The sequence below is a fragment of the Artibeus jamaicensis genome, unplaced genomic scaffold, assembly GCF_021234435.1.
Source record: "Artibeus jamaicensis isolate MK-2021 breed Jamaican fruit bat unplaced genomic scaffold, CSHL_Jam_final scaffold_3222, whole genome shotgun sequence".
Classification (NCBI taxonomy): domain Eukaryota; kingdom Metazoa; phylum Chordata; class Mammalia; order Chiroptera; family Phyllostomidae; genus Artibeus; species Artibeus jamaicensis.
In genome coordinates this window covers 2,654,135-2,670,237 of record NW_026522038.1, presented here as the reverse complement: position 1 = coordinate 2,670,237, position 16,103 = coordinate 2,654,135, and the positions used below count along the sequence as shown (strand labels likewise).

General features: G+C 39.6%; 1 non-coding gene across 1 annotated transcript; it reads left to right on the top strand.

Moving 5' to 3' along the window:
* The first annotated feature begins 8,834 nt into the window (after nt 1-8,834).
* LOC119043830 (small nucleolar RNA SNORD52) lies at nt 8,835-8,902 on the top strand. The gene has a single exon (XR_005081490.1). It is a non-coding gene; the product is annotated as a small nucleolar RNA SNORD52 (small nucleolar RNA).
* The last annotated feature ends 7,201 nt before the right edge of the window (nt 8,903-16,103 follow it).

The following is a 16,103-nucleotide window of genomic DNA, read 5'->3' as shown; positions in this document are numbered from 1 at the left end:
AGGGGAAGTAAGGTGGCCAAGATATTAGGGGACTTCTTGCAGTCAGAATGAGGACTCAGGCTATCTAGGTCAAAGCCGAGGGGCAAGGGTCTGTCACCCCCTTTTGCTGTAACCCCCAAAGTCCTTCCCTGGGTCCTCTATGTGATTGTGCGTGTCTTAGGTCAATCCTCCCTTGAGGAATCATACCCATCACTGGCTAACTGATCAAGTACTGGGGGCCAGTTATGAAAAAAGGAGCAGAAGCAGCGCTCCTTCCAGGGAGATAAGCTTTGTCTTTTTAGTAGCTTATGGTCTCAAGGTTGCTCACTCAGCCTTAGCCCTGGGGGGTTACAGCTTCTGAAACCAGGCAGGGTGGCTCCCAGTAGAAGAGATAGAATAACATCCACCCTATTTAATTTATTCATATCTGATAACATACATATAAGTTCTGTTAGGAAGGATCATTTCTCTAAAATGATTGTTAGTGATGTTAGTAAGGCATTTCCTAGTGAACCTAAAAGTCAACAATATTAAAAAGAGGATAATTTATATACCCATCTTAACCTAGCCATGATGTTCCACGTTTCTAGGGGAGCGGATGGCTGTGAGTTCCTTTCATGAGTTCCTTTTACAAGTTTTTCTTTTTCACCCCACAATTTTCTGTAGTATTTCAAAGCTTTGAAATACAGGAGAGCAATATATCAACACAACATTTTGGAAAAACACATCATTCTCTCTGTTTGGCAGAGTTTTTTTGAGCATGTCAGTTGTGTGTTTTGCCCTTTAACTTAGTTTCTGAATTCCATCAAGATGCACCCCTTAGGCAGACCACCCAGGCTGCAGAGTGTGGGTCTCTTGTCTCCTGCACCTGGCTATCAGTTCCTTCAAGGCAAAAGCTTGTTGCCCAGGGCCGACCAGCTGGTTGGGTAGGTGGTAGCTCCTTACTTAGTATATGCTTGCTGAATAGATCACTAAGTTATTGAAACATATGTCCTTTAGATGAGGCCTCATTAAGAACTTTTTGAATGGCTCGAGATTTTATGATTTGGCTCTTTTTCAGAAGCTCTGATCAGCTTTCTTATTATTCCCATTTTCATATGAACTATGGATCTGAAATTTCTCTCTGGCTGTGCTTGGCTCTGATGGCGCCCCAAGCTTTGAGCCTGCCATCTTTCTTTGTGTGATTCTAATACTTTATCTCACTCTTGGTCCGGCTCTCCCACCTCAGATACTGATGTGAAAATAAAATCCCTTTAATTTACATTTCTCTGTGATGAATAGCTCCATGTTTATCTGTGCTCATCTCAAGTGTTGGCCCACACCCTGTGGAGATGACCCAGGGTTCTGTGATAGATGCCAGGGTGTGGTGCACTTACCACAGTCTAGTTTGGGGGCAATCCAGTGAGGGAAACAACTATTTTCTTTCCTGTTTTAGTTCCAAAATCCTTCAACAAATTAAACCAATATGTCTTTGCATTGTGTTTCATGTTATTTCTGGGCAGGAATCACTACTGATGTGTTATTCCCTTTCATACCAGTGTTCCTAACCGTTGGCCAACATGTAGCCATAGGTACAGCAGTTGACAAGTTTCATATGTTTCCTCATTTCACTTTTTCATATAGTCCCCTTTTGTGGAACTTTTCTTGGCACATTTCTTTCTAAGTTGTTTTCATTTTTTTATCCTTTTATTATGACACCACAAGATGTTGCCAGGACATGATCTTAGAAGGATGGGTGGTCCCTGTGGGCCTCCCTGAGAGCCACATGTTGTTATCATCCGCCTTGGGGCACTAGGAAGAATACGCAGCCCAGTGCAGTTTTTGCATTTGTTCTCTTTCTGTTTCACTAATCATCTCAGTTTGCCTCTTCTGATGATGATATGGTTGGACAGGACATTTCCCTTCTTATTAACTCTGTTTTTTGATGGTGGCAGATGTCAACAATAAGAATAATTATTTTCCACATTGTGAAAATAATAATTATTTCCTAAATCTGTCAGGCTATGCTCTGTGTGTTTTTTCTGTTTTGATTTCTTTTTTGTTTTGCTCTTAGTTATTATTTTTTAAATATATTTTATTGATTATGACATTATAGTTGTTCTATTTCCCTCTCTTCATTTCCCTCCACCCTGCACACCCCTTCCCCACCATTCCCTCCTTTTAGTTTATGACCATGTGTCTCAAGTTCTTTAGATTCTATATCTCTCCTACTATTCTTGCCCTCCCCTCTATCTATTTTCTACCTACCTTCTATGCTACTTATTTTCTGTACCTTCTCCCCCTTCTCCTCCTCCCACTCCCCTGTTGCTAACCCTCCATGTGATCTTCATTTCTATGGTTCAGCTCCTGATCTAGCTGTCCTCTTAGTTTGCTTTTGTTTTAGGTGTGGTTCTTAATAACTGTGAGTTTGCTGTCCTTTCACAGCAAAAGAAGATATTTTTTATCTTCTTTTTCTTAGGTAAGTCCCTTTAACATTTCATATAATAAGGGCTTGGTGATGCTGATCTCCTTGAATTTGATCTTCTCTGAGAAGCACTTTATCTGTCCTTCCATTCTAAATGAAAGCTTTGCTGGATAGAGCAATCTTGGATGTAGGTCTTTGGATTTCATGACTTGGAATACTTCTTTCCAGCCCCTTCTTGCCTGGAAGGTCTCTTTTGAGAAATCAGCTGACAGTCTGATGGGAACTCCTTTGTAGGTGACTGTCCCCTTATCTCTTGCTGCTTCTAGGATTCTCTCCTTCATTTGAATCTTGGCTAATGTAATTGTGATGTGCCTTGGTGTGTGCTTTCTTGGGTCCAACTTCATTGGGACTCTCTGAGCTTCCTGGATTTCCTGGAAGTCTATTGCCTTTGCTAGATTGGGAAAGTTCTCCTTTATTATTTGTTCAAATAAGTTTTCAACTTGTTCTTTCTCTTGCCCTTCTGGTACCCCTATAATTCGGATGTTGGAACGTTTAAAGATGTCCTGAAGGTTCCTAAGCCTCTCCTCCTTTTTTTGAATTCTTGTTTCTTCATCTTTTTCTGTGTGGTCATTTTTTTCTTCCTTCTGGTCCACTCGATTGATTTGAGTCCCAGTTTCCTTTCCATCACTATTGATTTCCTGTGCATTTCCCTTCATCTCAATTAGTTTAGCCTTCATTTGTTCCTGTAATATGTGACTAAAATCAACCAGTTCTGTGAGCATCCTGATCACCAGTGTTTTGAACTGTGCATCTGAAAGTTTGGTTATTTCTTGGTCGCTTAGAGTTATGGGCTCTGGGGCGCTGAGTTCTTCTTGAGCCATGTTTTGGTCTGTTCGGGTCCGTTACATATGAGGAGCAGAGCCTTAGGTGTTCACCAGGGTGGGGCTGCCCAGGTCACTGGGTTGTGAAGCTGTATGTGGGGGTGGGGTCAGAGTGGGGCAATGGCGGTCCCTTCTGCTGCTTCCCGCCGCTGGTGCCTGTGTGGTCTGTCTCACTGATTGTTCCTTCGCTGATTTATCTGCGTGGGAATATGTGACCATGGTCAACCTCCTGCCTTGCACCCTCACTGGGTCCACCATTGCCACCCCACACCTGGGATCCACCCATGGCTGCCTCTGAGCCTGGGTCGGGGATCTTTGCTGCCCCACCATGCTCTACTGCTGGCTCCGCCCCTCCTACTGGTCTTGCTGAATGGTTCTTTGTTGTCAGACTTCCGTATAGTTCAATTTTCTGTGTTTTAGCTGCTTTTTTTGTAACTAAAACTTTGTTGTCTTTAAACTTGGTTGTGTGAGAAGACAATGTTTCTACCTATGCCTCCATCTTGGCAGAAGTCCCTCCTCTGTATGTTTTACACACATCTTTTATCTAATCTCTATCACAGTCTTACAAGTTAAATATTGTTCACTCAGTTTCTCTAGAGACCTCTGATTGCTTTTCTTCTCTGCTTGCTAACCTGGTGCTTCCTGCCCATTTCTGCCACATGCCAGTGTAATATGTAACACAATGTCATATATATAATATGTTATTATGCAATGTGCAATTTTCTGAACAATAATACTAGGATAATTTCTCCTCATATGTAAAATGTCATGTTTATTACATGCCATATTGACTGATGAAGACAAGAGAGGATCATTGGTATTCATATTATTTCATTTTCTTATTTAGTAATTTTGATGCTGCCTGTATATCCCAGATAGCAAAAGGAAGAAGTAAAATGGCATGTGGAACCGTTTCTCTCCGTTTTAGGATGACATATTCCTGTATTTACCTTTCACTGTGTTTATTCTCATTCCTCGTACCCCAGCCCTAACCCCCAAACTCACATCTGCCACATCTTTCACATATACCATGCTTGGGAGGTAGACTTTTCTTGACATGTCTTTTAAACACATGACTTACTATATATTCTCCTGGCCAGTTGATGAAAAACCTGAAGAACAGAATGGTAAAACAACTTGCCGAGTTTATAGAAATATGCCAGAGAAAGACATGAGCCATGGGGTTTAGTCTTTTTGAGGTCTTACTAAAATCTCACTCTCTGTGTGGAAGCTTCCTAGCGTCAGTCCCCTTTCACTTTCTTGAAGACAGAGTTATTCCCTCCTTCTTCTGTTATCTCATGTCACTTTGTATATTCCTCAGCACAGCATTTATCTCAGCGTATTGTGACTTGGAGGTTTATTTCTTTTCCCTATTAGACTGTGAGCTCCTTTATGGCAAACACTGTGCCATTTATCCACACATCTCCTGGGCCTAGAAGAGCATTTGGCACTCTGGGAATGACGGCATCCCTGCTGTATAGTTGGCTGCTGTTTCTGTTCTTGTTCCCCGAGGGGCTGCTTCATGTGGATCCTATTGTTTAGTGAGTGCTGATATAGCAGGTCGTCCTATTGACTCCGAAAAATACACAAGGCAGTGTGGATTCCAACCATAGAAATTTCATCACAAAAGTTTTGTTTTCAAGTGAAAACCTTGAGTTAAAACAGACCTAATCCACTGATGTTATGGAATCTCCTTTGAAAAAAACTATGAAATGAGTTTAAACACAAAGGTCAAATTTCACAATAAAAGTTTAATATTATGGTCAGGATTTTCTCAAGGCAGTGTGAGGATTTTGTGCATCTCAGGCAAACACGCACACACTCACACGTGTCTTTGCTGCTTAAAGTCATTCATGTGGTTGTATTAATGTAAGCATACAATTGACACAGGAAACATTACCAAATTGTTTACATCCAGGGACTCCAACATAATTTCAGGTTGATCTGCGGTAGATTTCCTCATTCAGGCACAGAAGCGAAGCACCTCTATCCCAGGTTTTAACTCATAAGCAGAAGTAAGTTATTAAAGAAGGCAGGAGAGAAGAAAAAGAAAAAGAACTGGGCTTCTAATAGAAGAAAGAAAGCAAACATTGATTTAATCAATTGATTTACTTTTAAGTAAGAGAACAGATGTTTTCTCTTAAGTCCCTGGTGAAAATTCAGTAGGCGCCAGTGATACTTTAGGACCAGTGACTTCTGATAAAATTTGAAGTGGAGGTCTGGGCTGTTCTTGCTAAATAGGCTTTTGCACAGCAGGCCTGTCACTGTGGTGTGATTTCTCTCCTGAGCTGAAGTTAGCCCTCTCTTCAGTTTGCATTTGCTTTTGTTTTTTAGCCCTGAGAGTGGGGAAAGAATCATTATGCTGTTGCGCTGGTTAAAAACATCAATTGTAGAGAATTTAATTCTCTACCTATAATTAGCCAGTTCAATCCTTCATTGTCTAGAGCAGCACAAACACCTGTGGTATCCTCTGCTCTTACCTGAGTTACAGACTTGTCAAGTTTGAGGAGTGGTTGAGTGTTAGTTTCTCTGATGCTGTCTTCATAATCTGTCCCCTAACCATTCTATGTGAACATTAACTGGAACCCCACTTATTGAGCCTTCAAAGGTTTCCTGCAAAGGTTTCAAAGATTATTCATTCCCTCAAGTACCAGCTTTCCCCCCACTCGGCTTTTTGAAAATTGCTTGCAGTAATATGAGCCTTTTCCTTCTCATAAACACTCCAATGATGTTAATATTCCTGGAATTTCTTTACCAAACACAATTTGTTATTGCTATTTCAAATAACATGTCATGTTGTTTGCCATTTTTTTCCAGACTGCCACTATCTGACATATAACTTTGCTAGACTGTAAACTTTTTGTGACCAAAAAATGTCCTATACCATTTTGTTTACTGAAGAGAGAGAGAGAGAGAGAGAGGAAGAGAGAGAAAGAAACATCAATTTGTTATTCCATTTATTTATGTATTCATTGGTTAATTCTTATATGTGGCCTAAATGGGATGGAACCCACAATCTTAGTATATCAGTATGATACTCTAACCAACGGAGCTACCTGGCCAGGGCTCCTATACTATTTTCTAAAATTTGATATTTATTGTACTTTTCCATTATCATTTAGTCCCCTTTCATCCCCTCCCCCCAGTAATCACCACACTATTGTCCATATTCATGAGTGGGTTTTCCTTTTTTGTTCAATCCCTCTACCCCTTAACCTCTCCCCCACTACTGGCTATCATCCTGCTCTCTATAAGTCTGTTTCTAGTTTGTCTCTTAGTTCAGTTAGTTCATTAGATTGCACATGTGAGTGAAATCCTATGGTATTTGTCTTTCTCTGGCTTATTTTGCATAGCATAATGTTCTCCAAGTCCATCCATACTGTCACAAGGAGTAAAATTTTGTTCTTTATTATGGCCAAGTAGTATAAATGTTCCATAGTTGTTTTACCCACTCATCTAGTGATGGGCTCATGGGCTGCTTCCATATCTTGGTGATTGCAAATAATGCTACAATGAACAAAGGGGTGCTTGTATTCTTTCAAATTAGTGTTTTGGGTTCCTTTGGATAGATTCTCAGAAGTGAGATAGCTGGGTTGAAAGGTAGATCCATTTTTAATTTTTTGAGGTATCTCCATACTGCTTTCCACAGTTGCTGCAACAGTCTACATTCCCACTGACAGTGCAAAAGTGTTCCCCTTTCTCCACATCCTCGTCAGCACTTGTTTGTTGATTTATTAATGATAAATCTCCACCATTCTGACAGATTGACATAATATCTTGTTATGGTTTTAATTTGCATTTCTCTGATTACTAATGACATTGAGAGTCTTTTCATATGTCTATTGGCCATCTGTATGTCCTTTTGGAGAAGTTTGATTTCAGGTCCTTGGTCTATTTTTTAAATTGGATTGTTTGGTTTTTTAAGGTTGAGTTTTGTAAGTTCTTTATAAATTTTGGATATTAACCCCTTATCAGCAAGTATGTTCTTCCAATCTGTGAGATATCATATTTGGGTTGTCTTTTTATTTGTTGATGATTTCCTTTGCTGTGAAAAAACTTCTCAGTTTGATGTAGTCCCATTTGTTTGTTTGTTTCCCTTGCCTGGGGAGATATATCAGATAAAATAGTGCTCTGAGCAGTGTCCAAGATTTTGCTGCCTATGTTTTCTTGTAGAATTTTTATAGTTTTGGGTCTAACGTTTAAGTCTTTGATTCATTTTGAGTTTATTTTTGTGTGTGGTGTAAGAAAGTGGCCTAGGTTCATTTTTCTGCATATTAACAGTTTTCCCAATACCATTTATTGAATAAACTATTTTTAGCTCATTGTATGTGTTCACTTGCCCTGTCGAATAATTATTGACTATAAAGGTACAGGTTTATTCCTGGGCTCTGCATTCTGTGCCATCTTAGATTCCTCTGCAAAACATGGTTCCTAGTACACAGTGGGAGTGAAATCAATATTGGTTGAATGAAGCCAGATATCTCCTTGTAATTGTTGAAACTCACGCATAGGCAGGCTGTTTCAGACCTCGAAGAAATTGAGATAGTCAAATAACCAAAAAAATCTGTTCTTCGTTCATATTTTCCATAAGGAATTTTTTCTTCTCACCTATGTATTTTGTATTATCTGATAATCCATTTGCCTACAATCAGTCTGTATTGACACAGAGGAACAATAATACCTAGAACCATTGAGTGATTGTTCTGTGGAACAAACTTGTTCTACTGGTACCATGGCATTAACAAGATTTAAAAAAAGAACATTTATAATTTAGTGGGAGATAGAATGAGTGACCATTTTCTGACACCTGCCCACTATTGAGTAGTGCCTACTCAGAGCAGTGTCTCTGCTGAACTAAATCAAGTGAAGGGGATGGTAAAAGCGATGTGTTAAGACACATGGAAACTTTGCCATGATTCCTTCCCAATGCAGCTATATTGGGTCTATTCTGATTTTCATCCCTCGGTGTCATCCTTTAATCTGTTCCCCAACTAAAACATCTGCAGTAGGAGCAGAAGAGTGTTTCTGAGGTGGGAGCCTGAAAAACACTAATTTGAATGGAGCTCACTTCTTACCCTCCCCAAGGGGCAGATATGTTGATAGCTTCCATCAGTAATGACCTCATAGGAAAGCTGTGTGCATCTCAAAAGCCACCACCACAGCTGGCACTGATTCAGGGAGAAGCTGGAGCCTAATCCAGGTAATTGTTGAGACAGAGCTACCCTGTCTCCTTTTTGGGTGCTCTGGTTAGGGAAAAGCATGGGAGAAGACCCTTCTAAAACCAGACCTGACCTCTGGAAACAGAAAGCACTTGATTCCTAGGCCTTAAAATGTTTAATAAGCATCATTTAGAAGTACTAAAATAATTTTCCTATTCTTTTTTGAAAAAAAACCCCACAATTAACTGCTCATTAATTCACGCATTCACTCGTGAACCACCCAGACCTGGCCAGCACCTACTATATGGTAAGCACTTGGGAGGCAACAGGAAGACGTCAGAAAGCAAAGCATAGCCTGCCTGGATGAAGCTTTCAGTCCATGACAGAAGTGGGTCATAACAAATATCACTTGGGGATGATGATTTCTCAGACTAGAGTCACTGGCACTGGTCTTGATGTCAACAATTAAGTTCTGACTCATTTGGGAAAAACAAACAAACGAAAAAACCCCTACAAATATCACGTTGTACAAATGGAGAACTGTGTTCTGCAGGGAGGGAATGCTGATTTAAGAACGTCTATAATGAAACAAACTACATATAGTTTTGGGGTAGGAAAGAATTGTTGGAGCTACATCCTTTGCAAGCAGAGTGGAAGTTAACCAGCTGGAGCAGGTGGGAAGAGATCTTCCCAGGCAGAGAGAGCAGCATGGGCAACAGGGACCTGGGCCAAGAGGCGGGGTGTGCAAGAAATGTGCAAACATGGTTTAGGTGAATCCTCAAGGGTAGGCAGGCGCAGGACATGCAGGTACTTGCTATCTCTCAGTCTGTCTTCTGATTATAAAAGCCTGGCTGAGGTTTTCAGCTGCCCACAAGTGTCCCACTAAAAAAAATATTCAACCCCAAGTGAAGGCAGAGCAACTGGATGAGCATGTCAGCATACTGAGGCTTCCCCCCCACCCCCGCAGCACGGTAAGGAACGGTTCCTGAAAGTATGAACCTCCAAATGTAGTAATTACACTTTCTACAGAATTGAGAAATACTAAGTAGAGAGGATATCCAGCCATTTACCATATGGTCTGTCTGCATGTCACTGCTTTGTATCTTTCCAGCAAAAAGGACTATAACTCCCACCTTTTGTTCCAACTAACCTAAACCCCTGCCCTTTGCTACAGCTAACTGAGGGTTTTTTGTGTGTGATATTCTCTATAGAATAGCGACTGACTGCTCAAAATCAATTTTTTAATTTCTTTACATGATTATTAAGTCTCCTGACCTCTATGCTGTTAAATAGACCTAATCTCTGCTTTCTGACTAGAGTTGCATATTTATCTGAGCTATATGCCCTTATGAACTTAGTTTTCTAAATTTTTACTCTTTTTCCTCTTTAGTTCTTTGCTGGCACTGCTGTTGCAATTATTCTTGTAACATGCAAAACTGACCATACGACTCCATTGCCCAGTCATTCCTTAACTCTTCTTCATTAATTGAAAGATAAAAATCTAACATCCTAGGAGGAGGTTTAGAGTCCATTATCGTCTGGTTGTTTTCTATAATTCATCCTTATTACTTCCTGACACCAGAACCATCAGGCTAGTCCCAGCCCAGCCTTTGCTGAGCCCGAGTGAGCTGTCAATTGTTTCTTCTAGGTGAACTCCAATCTGCTGTTTAAGATTCAGTTTTATCACTGCTCCCTTGGGGAAGCCATCTCTATCTCAGGGCTAATTTTCTTCATCTCTGTTGTTATGCTCTCAGAGCGCAGGAAAATACAACCTGATGTGATTACTTCCCTCTGAACCTTCCAAGGAGCCATCTTGTTAGTTTCCCTAGAACTTAAGGTACCTGCATAAGGTACCTTTTGCTCAACAAACATTTGTTGAAAAACAAATACATTGAAAGATTTAAGATATAATGGTGCTATCTGTAAGATTAACAACAACAACAACAAAAATACTTGTTTAAAGAACAAAACAATGGGAAAGTTATACCTCTTGTAGAAATTCTGAAATGGAAATGGTTAAGTGTGAGAACTCCATACCATTTCTCTGGTGATAGATGTTTGTATGTGAAGAATGCTTGTGATAAATTGATTGCAAAAATATACTTAAATTTTTACTCTTCCCTGTATGCATGTCTTTTGCAATAAAACTATGCAACTCCTCCTGCCAAAAAGAGGTGGAGTCTCTTTCTCCATCCCTTAAATCTGGTCTGGCTTCATGGTTCTCTTTAGCCAATAGAGAACTGTGAAATGAGTGTACTCCAGTTCTGGGCCTAGATTTCCTTGGACAGTTCTGCTCTGCTTTGGATCCTGCCACTGCATGAGAACAAATGCAGTCTATCCTGATGGAGGATGAAAGACAATGTGGTACTGAAATAAATTGTCCCAGGACTAGGGGTCCCCTGGTGTTGGGAACCACTCTACCTGGTTTCAGGAGCTGTAACTACCCCCCATGAGTAAGGCTGAGTGAGCAACCTCTGGACTGTGAGCCACTGAGGAGACAAAGCTGATCTCCTTGGCAGCAGCACTCCTTCTGCTTCATCCATCTCTGCCCCCAACATCTGATCAGTTAGTCAAAGATGGGTAAGACCCCTCAAAGGGGGGGCAACCTAAGCCAGACATGATCACTTGGGAGGCCTTCATGGAAGGACTTGGGGGCTGCAACAAAGAGGGAGTGATGACCCTCGCCCCCCACCTATTCTGACATAGCCTGAGTCCCCATGTCCTCTGGGAGAAGCGCTTCCTGGCTCTAATCCACTTAAGCATAAAAACCTATGATGGGGGAGGCAGTGCAGCCCTTTGCTGGCTAGAGTGAGATCTGGGGTGATCAGGCCTAAGAAAGAATATGTAAAATCCTGTGAAACCTGCTTTGTTTAGAATGCTCTCATTTAAATGATAAGGGTCCAAGCAAGAAGTTTGTTCCTCAAAGTTTTATGGCTCTTTAGCTATCTGACTCTGACTGAGAATAAGCCCTCATAGTTCTTTGAATGCTATCTATTGTTTGATCTGTATTCTTGTGCAAAACGAACCTAATAAAAGCCCATTGAGGAAAAGGCTCTTGGTTCTCCTGTGAGAGACTGACTACCTTTCCTCCCCAAGCAGATCATGTCTTGGCAGTATTATTTTCATCCATGGTGGATGGGGGGACCTGCGGGCAAAGTTGCCCCCACACCCTGGACCACCCAGTCCTCAGTATACTTGCCAGTTGGCTGCAGATACACATGCCAGCCGACACCACTCAGCTGAGTCCAGCATAACAGAATCATGAGCTAAGTAAATGGTTCTCTCAATTAACATTATGAAATAATGTTATATAGAAAAATATTTATCAGTGATAATCTCTTTTAATCTTATTTAACAATTTATTTTTAATTCACAAAAGATTTATTGGATACCTTCTATATGTAAATCAATGTTTTAGGCTTTGATGAGATGTACAGGTAAATAAGATAGAGTCCATACCTACAAGGGAATGTGATAAAACTCTTAGGAGGAAGTCAACAAATACATATGCAAGGCAATGAAAAGCTAAAGTTAACCCAGAATTCCCAATAGGTCTAATAGTATATGAAGCTTTAAGATCTCATTTCCTAACTGGTGGATGGCAGATTATCCTCCAACATAAGAAAACAGTACTGGATGACCTGGGAGCAGAGAAAACTTCTTTGAAATCAGTTCCAAGTGGGGTGGTCTGGGGGTCTTTACTGAAAGTAATGGGCCACCTCAGCTGCTCAACATCCTCTAATACTGGGGCTAGGAATGAACTGCCAATAAAATGCTGCTGTCTTTTACCATGTTACAGATTTAGAAACAATTATTTCACAGTATGAATCAAATCAGAATGTATACTACATCCTTATTACATTGAAGAAGCTTTTATAAAGACTTCATCACTCTGATTTTCATTTTGAGTTGACTCAAATACAAATTCTAAGACTTGGTTTGAAAAAACATTGATATAAAAAACTGTAAATTGCCATGAAATGTCAAATAGCTCATAATTTTCCTCACACTGTGGTTTTCTAAAATGGTTTCCAGTTACTAATAATTTTTCCCAGAACAATGTTGAGCACATAGTAGGGACTAAAAAATAATTGGAGATTTGAATTAACTTAAAATTTCCCCCTTTTTCAGAAATAAATAAAACAATTTCATTAACTTTCCTTGCTTGTGTGTTTCAGTAACCTCTTATGTATCCAAATGATCAGAGAATTGGATATTCTGGCTTAATTAAATAGTCTAACAAAGGATAAATATTTATTTTATACATGTATAGTTTACTTAATAAAAATAATAAGAATTCATTAGAAATAACTAACACTAAATAATAGTTTAATTTGACTCTGTGTCACAGTCATCAAACTTTGTTGTATAACACCAGAAGCAATGTATTTTGGGGGTTTCTGGGTGTGCATACTGAGTCCCTCACAGCAAGCTGCCACCTATATTCTCATCCCCATAGGGCCAGAAATCAAATGCTAAACAATTCTGAGTTTCTCACTTTTATTTGTTGTTTTACATGGAGTTTAATTGTCAAAATGGGAAGTTAACGTATAATGCAGAATGTCTCTTCCTGTACTGAAAAGAACTTATCTTCTCCAGATGTGTAACAAAACTTTTATATATTTTTCTATTTTGTCTGTAACCATGCAGTCATACATACCACAAATGTCAGGGTATTTTTTTTCTTTTTAAGATTCATTTGGAACTAAAAGAGGCTAACAGAGAAGGACTTCAAATATATTTTAGCACAAAATCAAGTCAAATTATTCATAGCCAGCTTGAAGCTCATGCTTAAGCAAAGAGATTTCTACTATTACAACATGGCTTTGCCATGAAGTTAAGGAAGGTAGATCTCTCTTTGGAATCCAGAAGATCGAGAAATATGTATGTTACTTGGTGCCAAACATTTAGGGGAAAATTGTGGGTGCTAAATTGAAGTTAGTTGATAGAGGAAGATTCCAGGAGACACCGAGTTAAGAAGAAAAGTACAATTGTCATTATTATCTCTACTTTCAAGTTAGGGTAAGTCAGAGACAGCTGGAAATGTCATTTGATCAACCCACTAACCAAACATCTGCTCAATGAACTGTGTTCCAATGATGTTAACACTGTCATGTGTTCCTCACTCCCAAACCACAGCAGGTTCCTGCAAACCCAGGGACCTGCAAGGGCTCAGTTACTGGCATTGAGTTAAACAGAATTAAATGGTATCTATGACTTAGTTACTACATAGCTGTGTGTCTGCAGGTAGTGCTTTTAGCCTCTCTGGAGCTCTAAGATATGACAGCATTTGAATGATCAGGTTATAAATCTTGGGACACACCAATCATCAATGTCAGAACATGGTCTTTATTTTGTTTGGGACCAAGGATCCTTCTGAGGCAACAAAGAAAATAACCTGTATATTTATTAATTAAGCTGTACAGTCGTTCCATTTATTAGTGTGTTACCTAGCATGACCTTAAGGATGAGTAATTCCTCCTAAAATAATTGCTTATTATTTAACACCTTGTGATTTATTTCTCTCAGCACTCGAAGAGTATTAACAGGCATGGCCTTGACCACCTAGAGGAGCTTCCTTAGCTTTTGCTTCTCTTCAAAGATCACGTGGCTTACAAAGTTAGAGCCAATTCTGCTTGTGGATATGACTCTTAATGATTTAAATTAGGGTTATTTAGTAGGTATACTAGTTAGTATATATAATGTAAGCTTACCTTTTTGAAAACACTCCTGGGAAGCTCTTGGGATGCAGTGCTGTTAGTATTATAATGATACAGCAAAAACCCTGTGCTGGAACCCACATGCTGGAATAAGTAAACAGGACACATTTGCTATATCAGTTTTTCTCATATGATAATTAATTTAATCTTCTTATAAGCCTATAAGGTAGGTCTGATTATTTCTGTTTTACAGGAGAGGAAAAATCCAGAGAGGTTATTGCTCATTCATTTATTTATTCAACACATATTTATTAAGTGCATCCTCTAGGCCCAACCCTGCTCTACGTATTGGGGAAAACAGTGTGTGTGCACGTGTGCCTGTGTGTGTGTGCATGCGCACATGTGTGGTGAGGGAGGGTGGAGGGATACAAGATCCATGAGTCCAGGGAGTTGCATGACAGTGGATGGTAGGTGACATTAGCATTATAGGAATCACAATTGTAAAAACAAATCAGTTCAGACACTTCTAAATTTATGAAGACATAATCCCAGCAGTGGAATTGCTGGGTCAAAAGGCAGGTCCATTTTTAGTTTTCTTGGAAAATTTAATATTGTTTTCCATAGTGGTTGTACCAGTCTGCAATCCCACCAACAGTGAACTAAGGTCCCCTTTTCCCCACAACCTCTCCGACATTTGTTGTTTGTTGCTATGTTTATGATAGCCATTCTGACTGGTGTAAAGTGGTACCTCATTGTGGTTTTAATTTGCATGTCTCTGATAGCTATGAACCCCAATGTTCATAGCAGCACAATTAACAATAGCCAAGAGGTGGAAGCAATCTAGGTGCCTGTCAGTAAATGAATGGATCAAAAAATTGTGGTACATATACACAATGGAATTCTATGCAGCAGAGAGAAAGAAGGAGCTCCTACCCTTTGCAACAGCATGGATGCAACTGGAAAGCATTATGCTGAGTGAAATAAGCTAAGTGTTGAAAGAAAAATACCATATAATCTCACCTCTAACAGGAAGCTAAACAACAAAACAAACAAGCAAGCAAAATAAAAACAAAGACACTGAAATAGAGAATAAGGGGACAGTGACCAGAGGGGAGAGGGGAGGGAATTTCAGGGGAAAAAAGGGGAAGGATTTATAGGAACCAGTATAAAGGACACATGGACAACAACAAAGGGGGTGGAAATGGGAGGGAGGTGGGGAGCACTGGGGGGGGTGGGCTGGGATGAAAGTAAAAGACAAAAAACTGTACTTGAATAATAATTAAATAAAAATAAAAAATAAATTTATGAGGACAATACAAATTAATTGACAGACTGGCTGGGGTGGAGTGCACGTAAGATGGGGAACTGGGAGGCCCTCTCTGAAAAGGGGACTAGATCTCTCCTGGCATTAGATGTTCTAATAACATGCAATATCATTTTCTATGGAAACTAAAGTACTAAAGTGTCTATGTTAATGACAGATAATCCAAGAAGTCTGTAAATCCTATATGTGCTGCCTTGTCTTGAGAATTATTAGGATCAAATAAAAAAAATGAAAGGAACATAAAATCTATCAAGAATTACTTACACTAAAGCTTTCTTCTTGTTGTGTGCCCCTGAAGTCTGCCCCGGGGCGCACACTGAGAGGGGGAAAAAAAGAAAGGAGTGGAATATATGCAATTTCAATTGAAGAGGTAAAGAGGGTAGTGATTTAGCCATAAGTAAAACATAACAGCGTTTATTCTTTATCTGCCCTCCGATGTCTTGAAGAAACAGCCTTCCAAAAATGAAAGTTAAAATCATCAATAATGTTTTGGTCAGATCCAGCAAAGCTTTCATTTAGAATGGAAGGACAGATAAAGTGCTTCTCAGATAAGATCAAGTTCAAGAAGTTCATCATCACCAAGCCCTTATTATATGAGATATTAAAGGGACTTACCTAAGAAAAAGAAGATAAAAAAGATGAACAGTGAAAGGACAGCAAACTCAGTTATTAAGAACCACACCTAAAACAAAAGCA